The sequence below is a fragment of the Panthera onca genome, chromosome D2, assembly GCF_046562875.1.
Source record: "Panthera onca isolate mPanOnc1 chromosome D2, mPanOnc1 haplotype 2, whole genome shotgun sequence".
Classification (NCBI taxonomy): domain Eukaryota; kingdom Metazoa; phylum Chordata; class Mammalia; order Carnivora; family Felidae; genus Panthera; species Panthera onca.
In genome coordinates, this window is record NC_138349.1 from 84,152,009 (window position 1) to 84,166,871 (window position 14,863).

General features: G+C 41.6%; 1 long non-coding RNA gene across 5 annotated transcripts in view; it reads right to left on the reverse strand.

The window, feature by feature from the left end:
* Positions 1 to 4,992: 4,992 nt before the first annotated feature.
* Positions 4,993 to 14,863, reverse strand: part of LOC132685567 (uncharacterized) — a 36,344-nt gene continuing 26,473 nt past the window's right edge. For 3 of the 5 annotated variants that reach the window (XR_009613214.3, XR_009613213.3, XR_009613212.3), the window contains exons 2-4: positions 10,257 to 10,478; positions 9,923 to 10,102; positions 4,993 to 5,365 (exon numbers count right to left, since the gene is read on the reverse strand). This is a non-coding gene — a long non-coding RNA (uncharacterized LOC132685567). The remainder of the gene's footprint in view (positions 5,366 to 9,922; positions 10,103 to 10,256; positions 10,479 to 14,863) is intronic. The other 2 variants (XR_013550619.2, XR_009613215.3) reach the window with 1 other exon arrangement.

A 14,863-nucleotide genomic window follows, 5' to 3' on the forward strand; every position in this document is an offset into this window, starting at 1 on the left:
AAAGATGAGTTTACTGCAAGAGTTTCAGTCTGTAAGATGAGAAGGTCAAGGCTCCACAAGCAGTGAGTTCTGAGTTGCTCACAAAGTAAGGAGTTTTACGGGGTAAATATGGACGTTATTTGGCTTTTCTAGCTGATTGGTTGCCCATGAGTCTTCCTTATTTGCATCAGTGTAGATTTGTGAGGGGAAAAAGGAAGTCCAGAGACAGCAAGAACGGGCTTGGTATTTGGGGATGGGCTGGCATTCTCTGATGATCTATGAGAAAAGCTGTAAATTCCTATAGCTAAGGTGACATAAGGTTAAATATCATTTTCTTTAATGTACCTGCACTGGCCAGTTCCATGATATCCCCCACATATGTGCCTCCATTATGCTTGGTTCTGTCTCTGAAACGACTCTTCTAATTTAAAGCTATATAGTGTATTTATGTGGTAGAAAGAATAATATCCCTACCAAAGATGTTCGTGTAACTAATCCTCTGAATCTGTGAATGCTTTAAAGGACAAAAGAAACTTGGCAGATGAGGTTAAATTAAGGACCTTGAGATAGTAAAAGAATCCCGGATTATCCAGTTGGTTTCATTGTTTTCCTACGAGAGGAAGGTGGGAGGGTCAAAGAGAGAAATGTGACAACAGATGCAGAATTGAAGTTATGCACTTTGAAGATGGAGGAAGGGACCACAAGGCAAGGAATGTAAGTGAATTCTAGAAGTTGCAAAAGGCAAGGAAATGGATTCTTTTCTAGAGTCTTTAGAAGGAAGACAGCTCCACTGATAACCTTGATTTTGGCTAGTGACACTTGTTGAATCTCTGACCTCCATAACTTTAAGAAAATAAATGTGTGGTGTTTCAGAGCACTGCATTTGTGGTAATTTGCCACAGTAGCCATGGGAACCAATAAAGCAAATTGCTATGGCTACCTGTTTTGAAAATTCTAATTTTTCGACATTTTATATACCTTTGTCAAATTGGGGAAATATTCTGTTTGCTTCACAAAGTTGGTATAAATACCTCATGAGATAAAACACAGGGTATGTTTTTAAAAGTATATTATACTGCATAAATTCATATTACTATTGTTTTAAATACAGCATTTATCTTTTCGCTAAACTATTAATATATATTTTTTATTGTTGGGGTTGTTTAGATCTTATTCTGTTGAATGAGAATACATAAACTCATGTTTTGGTTTGGGTTCCCTGAAACAAGGATTTGAGTGCAAGTAAGTTGATTTGGAATTTGGCCCCAGGAAATGTGCAAGGAGCAGGAAGTGAGACAGGCAATCAAAAGTTGGCCTTGTTGTCTAGCAGTTTACTAGGGTGCATAACTAAAGCTTGATCCCTTTGTGCAAATCTGAGAGCCAGGACAGAGCCCCTTTCTCCAAGGCGTACTCCTGTGGGGTGAGGGAGCCCAGGCGTTTGCACCCCTCAGTCTTTGTTCAGGTTGCTCCTGGTGACCATTAATTCTCTGGCCTGTTCTTGGAGAGGTGACAAGCACTCCTTTGACCGAACTTGAGTCAGGCTCCTCTGAACCTTCTTCTCAACTAGGACTTGTTCTTGGTACACTAAGCCCAGTTGTAGCAAGAATCTTTTTGAGGTGATTTAGTGGGATACTCCCTAATCCTTGATAACTAATCAAGCTCCCCTTCCCCACTCTTGATACCTAAGTTCCTCTTAGAAGTTTTCCACCCATTGGCTGCTTCACCCTGTTCGTTGATTGTAAATCCCCAGCTGTCCCTATTGTTGAGTTCAGTCTCTCTCTAATGTGACAGACTTGAATAACTTGTCTATTTAACTTCCTCGGGGGCAACTTTTCTTTGGCATGGACCTAGCCATCTCAGGCTACCAGGAAAAGCCTGCAAGCAAAGAATTGCAGGTGTTAGCAACTGGAAGTTAGGCCATTGTGCTTTAAATTGGTAAGGGTAAGAGGATATGGGCAAGGAGCCCATACACAATCCTTCTCAGAGACTTAATGGCTTTAAACATAGTGATTGTTCTTCCAATATAGCCAATGTCTCTAAATTTCAGTTTCCTTTTCTATAAAATGGGATAATGTCTACATTAAAGGTTGTTGTGAAGACTACATGAGATAACACCCATGAATTCCAAACATCTGAAAGTATTCTAGAATTCTTTCTGCCCTTTAGTAGATACAGTCCTAACTTTGGTTTCAATTTGACTGACAACAGAGTGTTGGAGAGTCAAATTGGGCTCACACCAGTCAGAGATTTTACCAGTATTCTGGTTTACTAATAGTTTCCAGGAAATGTGCAGGTGTGAAACACAAGAGAAAGGGAACAAGTCTGGGACACCTGCGTAACTACTCACATTCTGTTTCACCAGATGCATGCTTTTTGGCCCTGAATAATATAGGAGGTCTGTAAGAAGTCCACGTGTTGCTTGTTTTTTGAGGAGCATATAGATTAGGTGATTTTCTCTTGGGAGCCATGCTTCATTCTGTAAGCAATCCTGAACTAGGGACATACTGTCAAGAGTATTCCAAATATGTGGATATTCCTCCTAGCATGAATCATCAGGATGTTGCTCAGACACCTACTTACCATGCTTCCAAGAAGATAAGACTGGGTCACCTGCATTCTTTCTTACTTCGGCAATATTACCATGGCAACCAGGAGAGGAATAGGTCACAGGCCAGCTGCTTTAACTGCTTCTTACTTCAACTGAGAGAGCTCTTCCTTTACAGTGCTTTATCTTGGTATATTTCATTATGGGTACGGTTATGTATGGTTATAATCGACAATGTTTATTGAGTGCTTACTATATGCTGGGCGCCATTCTAAAGCTTGACCTGTTTGTTGTCTTTGTCAGCTTGGGCTACCATTACAAATTACCACAGACAAGTGGCTTAAATAATAGACATGTATTTCTCATAGCTCTTGAGGCTGAGAAGTCCAAGATCAAAGTGCTGGTAGATTTGATTCCTGTTGAAGGCTCTTGTCCTTGCTTGCAGATGACTGGATTATTGCTGTGTCTTCACAGGGCCTTTCCTAGGTGCATGCACAGAGTGAGAGTGAGAGAGTGAGACAAAGACCTCTTCCTCTTCTTATTAGTCACTAACACCTCATGACCTTATCTAATTCTAATTACCTTCTAAAGACCCATCTTCAGATATCATCATATTGAGGGTTAGGGCTTCAACATTCAAATTTGAAGGGTATACAATAATCAGCCCATAACACCTCTATTACTTCTTTTAATCTCCACACAACTTATGAGATAAACATCCTTTTGATTTATTTCACAGATGGGGAAACTCAAGCACAGAGAGGTTATGTAATATATTTAAGGCCATACAACTAATAAGTGGCAGAACCTGAATTCAAATCCAGACAGTTTGGACTTAGAGCCTGTGCTCTTAGCCACTATCTTTTGCCACCTCACTATATTGAGAAGGAATCATGGATAAACCAACATAATGTGTTCCATAATCCATAATTCTGATGTGTGTCTATCTTCTCAGAAAGATCCCCAGAGTAAACTCATAACCCATAACTTGCTGCATATCCCCCATTCAACCCAAGATGTGGTGAAGAAGCAACATTTTAAACTATAGAAGCAAAAAATTAAACTATATTTTTCTCAGTCACCCAAATGTTACAGTATTAATTGGGAACTACATATAGATTAGATGAGAAATGGAGATTCTTCCCATAGTAAAATCTGCAAAAGCCTGATTAAAATTGTTTTTTCCATGTGTCTGACATCTATCTGTCTTTCATTTTGAGACACCTTATTGCTTTTGGTCTTGCTCTGAGTTCTCTTCTTCTCATTATTCTGGCATTGATGTCATCAGAGTGAAGGATGATTGAGGAAATGAAAATATGGAATGTTGGTTTATATAGTGAAATATGCTGAAGTATTTTCAGTAGTACAAATTATAGAACCTGCATGAGATAAATGTAGAGATTTCCACTTAGAGTGTTTTATATCTCTTAGGAGGAGGTTTGGTACACGACACATCGATGTGGCAAATGTTTCCTGAGCTCTGACTACATGCTAGGCATTATGTATGTGCCAGAGGTTGCTTAGTGGACACAAAAGTTCATATTTGGTGGAAGTGCGGTAGGTGATCGACACAACACACAGGTCAAGGAGGAAATAGACACGAAAAAGTATGACAGTCCGAAGTCCTGCACAAAGAGTTAGGCTAGGTCGTGATAGGGAATTACTGGTGGCTGCCGTAGAGTAGGTGGTTAGGGGACGTCTCTGAAGTAATGACAAGGAGCTAAGATCTGCCTGACCAGAAGGGTCGGTCAGGCGGAGAAGCAGAAACCCTAGAGTGTCCTGAGCGGCAGGTGTGAAGGCCCTGAAGAGCCTGCTTGGCACATTCTAGGAGCAGAAAGAAGGCCACCTGTGTTGGTTTCTGGAGACAGAGAAGAGACAGGTTGGGATGAGCCCAGAGAGGCAGGCAGGAAGCAGTGGGCTTTGTAAACAAGCAAAGAGATGGATTTCTGTTCCTGTGCGGTGTGGACACACTGCAGAAGGGGGTGATAGGACCCGGTGTGCGCCTCAGCAGAGGTGGGCTGTCTGACGCCGCGTCATTTTACCATCTCTGTGGTCTTTCTCTTCATGGTCACTATGAACCCCTTTGTCCAATCTCAGCGGAAGGAACAAAGAACTCCAAAGGACAGAAGGGCATCCGCCAGCTGAAGCATGCACTACTTAAGGAGCTTCATTCGGAAACACCACCTAAAAACTTTTTGCAGCTCATTGGCTAATGCTGTGTATGTGGCCAATACTACTTACAAAGAAGACGATTTTTGAGTTTTGAGCTAAACACACCACTGCCTCCCTCGAACTTCTGGTCAGTTGCTCATCCCTCCAAGTCCTGTCTTCTTGTCTACAAAATAGTAAGAAGAACAATAAAGGCAGTAATAATAAATAGTCGCTTCCTTATGGTGACCTTAAAGGCTTAAAGGGGAAGACGGAAGTAGAACATTTAACACAACAAACACATGGAACATAGTTCAGTGAACGCCGTTTATTAGAATTTAAGCTCCATGAAGGTAGGAGTCAAGCGTGTCTCAGGCTGGCGCTCAGTAAATACTTGTTGAATGCTCAATAAGTAAATGCAGGTGGTAAACTCTCATGGAGTTTAGAGGCTATGACCATAGTTGCACTGCCGTCAGCTGAGTGTATATGTTTGTGTTAAAAATAAATATGTGAGGGAAAAAAACACCCCGCAGAGTGCTTTACAAACATATAATTAACTGAGCCCAGATTAGTCTCTCACTGCATTCTCTGGATTTTTGGAAGAAATTTCATTGCTGGTAATGTTGTCCCTGGAGTATTGCCAAGATTCAAAAATATCAATTTGTTTCAAATGATGTTCAGTGAAGACAGGGTCTGTAAAAGAGGAAGGAATTTAACTGTTAAAATTCAAGTTTTCTTAGTGGGAAAAAAAAAAACAAACCTACGTACAATTTTAGATTTTTTACTCTAGGGGAATAATTTACAATTAACTGAGGGGAAAAAAGCCTGACTGTTGTCCTTTTTAACCTAAATTATATTGCAAAGAAGTAGATTTATTTTTCTCATTTACTTATTTATTTTTGAAAATATAACTCATTTATAATAAGTATCATTTTGATAAAAATATTCCTGAAGGAAACAAAATATTCCAGCCTAAATCTACAGCTACTAAATTTAAGTAATAGTTTAAATTTTTTTTGTTTCAAGTTTTTATTTAAATTCTAGTTGGTTAATAGAGTGTAGTATTACTTTTAGAAGTAGAATTTAGTGATTCATCACTTATATATAACACCCAGTTCTTGTCCCAACAAATGCCTTCCTCAGTACCTGTCACCCATTTAGACCATCACTTGCCCACCAAACACGCCTCCAGCAACCTCCAGTGTGTTCTCTATTGTTAAGAGTCTGTTATATGGTTTGCCTCTCTCTCTTTTTGTTCCCCTCTATTTATCTGTTTTGTTTCTTAAATTCCACATCTGAGTGAGATCATATATTTGTCTTTCCCTGCCTGACTTATTTCGCTTAGCATAATACACTCTAGTTCCATCCACGTTGTTGCAAATGGCAAGGCTTCATTCTTTTTGTTTGCCATGTAATACTTCATTGTGTGTGTGTGTGTGTACACACACATATACGTCACATCTTCTTTATCCATTCATCAGTCTATGGACATTTGGGCTCTTTCAATTATTTGACAACTATTGAGAATGCTGTTATAAATGTAGGGGTGCATGTGTCTTTTCAAATCAGTATTTTTGTATCCTTTGGGTAAATACTTAGTAGTGTAATAGAAATAGGGCGCTTCTATTTTTCACTTTTTGATGAACCTCCATATTGCTTTCCAGAGTGGCTGCACCAATTTGCTTTCCCACCAACGGTGTAAGAGTGTTCCTCTTCCTCCTCATCCTTGCCAACATCTGTTGTCTCCTGTGTTAATTTTAGCCATCCTGACAGGTGTGAGGTGGTATCTCATTGTAGTTTTGATTTGTATTTCCCTGATGATCAGTGATGCTGAGCATCTTTTCGTGTGTCTGTTTGCCATCTGGATGTCTTCTCTAGAAAAGTGTCTATTCATGTCTTCTTCCCATTTCTTAACTGGATTATTTCCTTTTTGGGTGTTGAGTTTGATAAGTTCTTTATAGATTTTGGATTCTAACCCGTTATCAGATATGTCATTTGCAAATATCTCCTCCCATCCTGAAGGTCGCCATTTAGTTTTGTAGATTTTTTCCTTCACTGTGCAGAAGCTTTTTATTTTGACGAGGTCCCAATAGTTCACTTTTGCTTTTGTTTTCCTTGCCTCCGAAGATGTGTCTAGTAAGAAGGTGTGATAACCAACATCAGAGAGGTTCCTGCCTGTGTTCTCCTCCAGGATTTTGATGGTTTCCTCTCTCACATTTAAATCTTCCATCCATTTTACATTTACTTTTGTGTATGGTATAAGAAAGTGGTCCAGTTTTCATTCTTCTGCATGTTGCTGTCCAGTTTTCCCAACACTATTTGTTGAAGAGACTGCCTTTTTTTCCATTGGATACTCTTTCCTGCTTTGTTGAAGATGAGTTGACCATATAGTTGTGGGGTCCATTTCTGGGCTTTTTTTTTCTTTAATTAATAAATATGACAATATCTCTCTAATTATCAAGCCACTTTTATAAGGCCTTTTTTGTTTTGTTTTTTTTTTTCTGTTTTAAGTAACTACACAGAAAGGGCTGCTAGCCATTTGTTACCTTTTTTTCATAAAAGTCGAAATGTAAACATGTAAAGCCCTATTCTTTTCTGTTACCACTTATTTAAATTTTTATTTATTTATTTTGAGAGAGAGAGAGAGAGAGAGAGGCTCTGTCAGTGCAGAGTCCAATGCAGGCTTGATTTTACAAACAGTGAAATCATGATCTGAGCCAAAATCAAGAGTTAGGCACTCAAGCCACTGAGCCACCCAGGCGACCCTCACTTTTTTATTTTTTATTTGGTTTCATGATAGTATACGTTCGTTTTCAGAAACAAAAATGATAACCCTTGGTCAAGTTTGAAGCCATTCACTTTCTAAGGCCCGGTTAACACAGAGGGGTTTCGGACGCAGAGGAGCAAATGTGTGCCATCTTAGTGGCAGAAGTCGTGACATAAATCAAAGAACTCGTGGAGAAGCTTGTGAAGGTCACGCAAATGAATTTAGATTCTCATGGTTGATCACAGGGACCTGTTGAAGGGTTTTGAGCAGAGGTATAATGTTCAAGTGTTTAGTTTATAAATACAATTCAGTCTGCAGGATATTGGGCAATGGATTGAGGAAGTCACGTGGTAATAGAGGTGGAGGCAACGAAACAGGATATTGAGCTGGTTGCGAATGGTGCAGTTCTGACTTAGTTCCCACCTACAGTGTAGATGCTTGTGAGTGAATCCGTTTAAATTATATTTGATAGTAGAATCAACTGTACTGAGTAGAAAATGGACATGCAGAAAATAAGAAAGAGGAGGACACAAGGGAGGGCTCTGGTTTTCTGCAGAGGACAGTTAGGTGGTGCCAGTCACCTACATAGCAAAGATAGTAGCACATTTGGGGAGAGAGATGACGACGTTTTAGACACACAAAATGCCACTGTAGAGTCTCAAGAAATGGGCAGTGATGCCGAGCGCTCTTAGTGGTCAAGTAAATGAAGAACTAAGAATTTTCTCTCTGATTTAACTAAGACTGATGTCCAATGAGAAGTTGAATACAGTGTTTTAATATTCAGAAGAGAGGTTTGAGCTGTAGATATAAAAGCTACGGGAGCAGATGATTATGGTGCAGAGTAGGCTGAAAAGAGTACAGAAGAACCAGCTTCGTAGATTAGTGGTGCAGGAAGGAGACTTGCCAGTTTACAGAGGAAAGGGAAAGACTTTAGAGAGGGAAATGTAGTATGCCGGCTGTCCCAAAGGGCTGGGGCTTTATCTTGCAATTAATGGGAAACCACGGAAAGGTTGTTACTGGCGAGTGATGGGGTACTGTCATGCTGGTGGCAGCTCTGAAGGATGGAATGTGGGGGGATCTGGCTGGAAAGCGGGAGACTAGTTAGGAACCTCTTAGAATCACTTGCTGAGAGATAATGAGAGTGTTTAGTAAGATAGCAGCAGTGGGAAAGGATATGGGGACAGGGTGGAGATATATTTGGAATTAGTTGACTATGAGGGCAGAAGGGAGGTCAGCAGTCCAGGGTGATGCCCAGTGTTCTTACTCAGGTGACTGGATGAAAAAATCCTAACGTTAACAACAGGGAACGATAATGGAGTAAGGAAGAGAAAAAGAGGGTAAGGTGGGGCCAAATAATCAGGAAGAAATTTGGAAAGAATGTAGTGTGGGGAACAACCAAGACTGTAGAGTTTCAAGAAGTGGGCAGTGGTGCTAAATGTTCTTAGTGGTCAAGTAAATTAAGAACTAAGAATTTTCCCTCTGATTTAACGCCCAGAACAATTTCTGGGTGAGCGCGGTTTTGGTGGGGTGGTGCGGACAGAAACCAGACAGCTGTAGGTGGACAAAAGGAGGAAGGGGTCATAGTCTAGACGCCTTCTTGAAGAAGCTCACAGAATAACAGAAGTGAGGGAGAGAGAGAGAGAGAGAGAGAGAGAGAGACAGAAAATGAGGCCATAGAATAAATCCAGGTTGTTGTTTATTTTTAAATTTTCTTGACTGGGTGATGGGTTATATATATGTGTCAATCTCTCTTCTGTACCTCAAATTAAATCATTTTATATACAATGTGAACAATTTTGTATAATAAAAAGTGGGGCAAAAAATAATATTAAATACCATGATTTCATATACAGGGAATACTTCTAAATGATAAAAAGTAGGTTATGAACACAATAATATTAATACCAAACAATAATTATATTATTGCTTTACTTTTTAGACTACATCAGTCAAATATTATTTTGTCAAAAAAAATTTTAAGAATAAAATTCTGCTTAAAAAGAGGAAGTCCTCCCCCACTGCTTATATTTTCCATATGTTATTTATTTTTTAGCAATAGGATAATTATTTCCAGATTCCTATTTAACCTCTGAAGGCCTCTGGAATGTTTACTTTACTCGGGCCTTTGTCTTATTGTTGTGGTGCTAAGTATTTCTTTAGAGTGGCATTTTGGATACCGAGGATTAACATTCATGAAACAGAAGAGTTCTCTCATCAAGGAAACCAAATCCCTAACAACTTCATGGCTTAATAAAACAAAAATGTGTTTCCCCCTGTTTAAAAGCAGGGAAAATCAGCTAACGCTAGAATTAATAATGTTTTCACATTTGTGTTCTTAACTGTCTTGCAGATGCCCTGCTTATTCACTCATTCATTCGTCACATAATTCTCATTCTGGATCAACACATTCTCATTTTGGATCGACACATCCTGTGTTCGATATTAAAGGATGCGTCAGCACAACATTTGTAAAAATCCCTTACCTTCGCAGCTTCCGGGATTTCTCGATCACAGATGAGGTCGCGAACTCTGGGTCCTGCATGGATGCCCCCTCTGCCCCTGTGCTCGGATGCCCCACACATGCTGCCCCTCTTGTGGGTGTCTTCCCATCCCCTCACCTCCGCCGCTGCATGCTGGACCATGGGTCCCTCTGTACATGGGTGCTGTCAAGGAACAACAGTAGTTTATCGACCCAAGCAGTGGTGAAAGGCTTTATGACTCTGTGCACATCAAGGCAACACCCAGATGGGAGCACGGCTGGGCTTTCTCAGGGGGGGAGGCAAGGAGAGGTGTCTGTGTGTTTGTGGTTGGGCCCACCTTGAAGTTTTCTTTGTCTTCTCTTCATCTGCTACAAAAACTTCAATGGAAAAGAATGGGGATTATTCTGATTTTCATGCCTCTTGCTGGGGATCATTGGTTCCATTCCTTCGTGGCAACGGGCAGAATGGTACTTTCAAAAGATGCTTCTGCACTTCCTGCAGTTTTTCAAGGTTTAGATGGAGGGGGAATTGCAAAAAGTAAACTAAAAATAGGGGAGGGCTGGAGAAAGAGAATAGAAAAACACCAAGTGAGGCAAAGATTGAAACAGGAGCTCAGTCTCCTGAGGCTCAGTCTTAATCCTTTGACCACACTGAGAGGGTAGCCCTGGTCTGCTCTGACTGCTCATGGGGGGGCCATGTCCCCGCGGATGTCCCCTTCACCCAGTCTCCTCCTTCCTTGTCACCCTCCTTGCCCAAGGTGCACATGGACATTAGGACCAGATTGCTCTGAAGGGGAAGAGAAAGGAAGGCAGAAAAAAAAAGAAAGGAAGAGAAAGGCGTAAGAAGGAGGAAAAGCAGAAGCCCAACTACTTTTTTATAATTTTTAAAAATTTAATGTTTATTTATTTTGAGAGAGAGAAAGACAGAGACAGAGCATGAGCAGGGGATGGGCAGAGAGAGAGAGAGAGAGAGAGAGAGAGAGAGAGAGAGAGGGAGACACAGAATCAAAAGCAGGCTCCAAGCTGTCAACACAGAGCTGGACGCGGGGCTTGAACTCACAAACTGCAAGATCATGACCTGAGCTGAAGTCAGATGCTTAACCGACTGAGCCACCCAGGTGCCCCATACTTTTTAAAAAATCTCCTAAAACTTCAATGGTGGGGTGCCTAGGTGGCTTAGTCGGTTAAGTGCCAGACTGTTGATTTCTGCTCAGGTGTTGATCTCAGACTCATGAGTTCGGCTCTGTGTTGGGCTCCATGCTGGGTGTTGGAGCCTACTTGAAAAAAAAATCCTCAATGGTGCCCTTGAAATTTCACAAAATAGATTTATTTGTTGAGATCAAAGACTATGCAGTCAGAAAGATCCAGAAATCTGGTTCACTTTTTGCCACTTACAACATTTATGCCCTTGAGGAAGACAGCTTATTTTTCTAGCCTCATCCTCAGTTAAATATTTTTGTAATTGTAATAGTTCAGATTTTTTGGATGAAATTGACAGGAAGACAGATCTAACTGGTTTACTTAGGAAAGATGCATTTATTGGCTTCTAGAACTGGGACACAGGAAAGAAAAGTTAGTGTCAGAAATGACGGGGTCCAAGGATTGGATCCTCCTCAGGTTTTTTGGTTGCTGTGTGTGTGTGTGTGTGTGTCTGTATGTGTATTGACTTCCTTCTCTCCAACTGTGGCTAGTCTTTGCCCATGTGGAAAGGAATAGGGAGGGCACTGACCTCCTTAGGCTTGCAAGCCATCAGCTCCAACACGAGAGGCTCTTTTGCCTATTAGGTACAGTCAGGAAAACGGTGCAGAGGTGAACGCCCTCCCCTGGGCCACTTACTCCTTCCCAAGTTAATTCCCGTGGCCAAGAGTGTGCACGTTATTATGTTTACATTGTACATCTTCTCCTGTGGCCAGAGTGAGATTGCCACTGACGGAACGGAGGCTTGCCAGGCAAACTGAGACGATGGTAACTACCTGCCTCAGTTTGTTCCTGTGAGGATTAAGGGTGATTATAAAGGCGCAGCCAGGGTATTTTTAAAAACAGGACTCATCAGAGAGCAATTATGAAGCACCTCTGTTCCTTTTCCCACTGCCCTTGAAATTCCTCTTGGTCTAGTGTTTCTATTTTCTCTGTACATGGATTAAATTTAGGTAGGCTGGACAATTGCTCCAGTTCATTTCAATCATTAGAGAAATCCCTCTTTAGTAATTAAAACGCACATTCTAGCGTCATGTTGTATGCAAGTCCAAACGTAAGGCCAACCTAAAGCTTCTCTTCACCAATCCCTCAAGATATGTGGATGCTTTGTTTTCTCTTTCTCAGATCTCTTCTCCCCTCCTGGCTGTCTTAGTCCATTCAAAGCTGTTGTAACAAAACTATCATAGTCTGCATGGTGGCTTCAGCCACAAACCTTTGTTGCTTGTGGTTCTGAGCACGGTAAATCCGAGATGAAGGTACTGGCAGGTTCGGTGTCTGCTTTCTGGTTCACAGACGTTGTTTTCTTGCTGTGTCCTCATGTGTCAGAAGGGGCCAGAGAGCCTCCTGGGGTCTCTTTTGAGAGAGGGTGACTCTCATGATCTGATCACTTCCAAGGGCCCCATCAGCTGGGAGCATCATCACACGGGGGTTAGGATTTCAACATGTGGATTGGCGGGCTCACAGATGTTCAGGTTGCCTGGTTTCTAGTCTCTGAATTGTGCCCAAGGGGAGAGGGGAGTGCGTCTGCAAAGGCAAAGGACTGAGGCTGTGTGGCTGGCGCTGTCGTCCTGTGGCAGGTCACCTCCCCTGTGCAGGGGACTCTCACTGGCTTGCAAGGTGTCAAAGCCCACCTTCTCCTAAGATGTTTCGCGCATTCCTTAGACATCGTCTGCAGGAAACTTCCAAGTGCAATATTGTTGATTCGGGGAGCGCCTTCCGTGGCTGCTCACGTTCACGTTTCGTTCGAGGAGTGGCCCTTCTGATGAAACGCCCGACCCCTGCCGCCAGCCGTCTGCAGTGAGGTTCCTGAGGGATGGGACGGAGGAACTGCATTTCCCTCATGGCAGCCTGTGTTTCCCTGTGTTGCGCAGCCTTGGGAAATCTAGCCAGTGTCCGTGCCCCGGCCTCCAGGGGCACGGGTGCTAAGCGACATACTAGACTTTGTCAAAATGGGGAAAAGCTCCCGTGGGTCCTGAGGGGGCACAGAGTGCCTGAGCAGACAGAAGTGGCCCGAGCTCCCCCAGGTTGGCCCCTGTGGGAAAGAGGGGGGTGAGTGATCCCGATGGGGTCAAAGCAGCTGTCACCCTCTCTTCCTGTGCACTGAGAACATTGTGCTCCAGAGTGGGGGAGTTCTCGCTCTGTTGTATTGTTCCAACCGTTAGGGCTTCTGGCTAAACGACCTTACATGTCAAGTGCCCAGAGGCCAGCGCCTCCTTAAATCCTGTGCCCGTGGCCTCTGGGGCCTCATCCGCTTTCTCCCCTTCTCAGTGAACTACCTGGTGTTTCGTGAATGCTGCGTAAATGATCATCCTCCGAATGCTGTCACTGTTACTGTTGTAACATTTTTTAACCTGGCACACAGGGCCACTTGTGGGGGGTTGGTCTGCTTTCAGGCTCAGTGATGGTTTTCCACCCATCCTGTCCCAGGCGCGAGGGCCGAACCAGGGCAGTCCTTACACGGGCACGATGATTAGGAGCCATTTGTGGTCAGTTGAATCTGAGTCCAAGCACACAGATTGTCACTTGGGACCTTAGATGACTTACTCGACCCCTGGGGGTCCCAGTTTCCTTATACCTAAAATGAGGAGAGTAGAGGACTCTCTCTCTGGCTGTTACAAGATTGAAGGAGACACAGGATGTGAAATGCTTGGTATGTAGTACGTGGTCCGTAAATGATGGCCTTACTTTTTATGACCGAATCCTTGTGTTCTTTTTTGTACCTTCCTGCCCTGTGGACCCTGCTGCCTCTGATCAAAGGGGTTTACTCGTCTTCTCCATGCACGAGCACTTGAACAGTCTTGCAAGCCCGCCTCCCATATGGTCTCAATGGCCTTTTCTGGACGTCAGCGGGGCTTTTTACGTCCCTCTGTTGTGGCATTTATTTCACATAGTGCAAGTTGTTCTCACATTTGGAAGCTTCCTTAGCAGAGGAACGGACTTCTTTATTTTTTGTACTGTCAGACAATAACACACGGGCATTTAATAAGGTTTGTGGATGAAAGAAAGGCAGACTATATAATATCTATCTATGTATATACTTTATATATATATGTATGTTTATATATATATATATATATATATATATATATATATATATAAAGTATTTCTAAATCTCTAAATCTTAAATTATACCTTATATATAAGCGATGAAATGTGCCTTCTTTCCACCCCTGCTCACTGGTAACTCTCACAGCACCATTTTCATGTGTCTTCAGAAACTTTATAGTTGGTCTTTTGTTAATGTATTTTTACATATCTTTCTGCTTTTAAATTCTTATCCTGTATTTCGAGGATAGCTTCTCTATTTTATTCATATTTAGCCATTCTTTAATGGACTATAGTATGTCCATAAAAGTCCATAGTATAGATATTCATAAATATCTTTCTAATATAGATGTGTATAAAATATAGCTTTGCATGCTATTTATTTCCAAATCTTTTGCAAATTAGTAATGATTCGTAATAGATACCTTTCACATAATTGTTCCTTTAACATACATATAATGGACATCAGCTTACAAGTTTTTTTCTTTTTTTACAAAACCAGACATATTGGATATGGAAAATTACTCATATACTGTTCTCCCTTGAAAAATGTGCACAATAAGGAATGAAAAGGTTAACTGAGTTGCTCAAAATAAATTAGCCAGGTCATCAGTACATAGCAAGGAACCCAACTGACTATTTTTTCTCTTAATTAATCAATTTAAGTATAAGGATGAGATTTAAGAATACACCACTTACATTT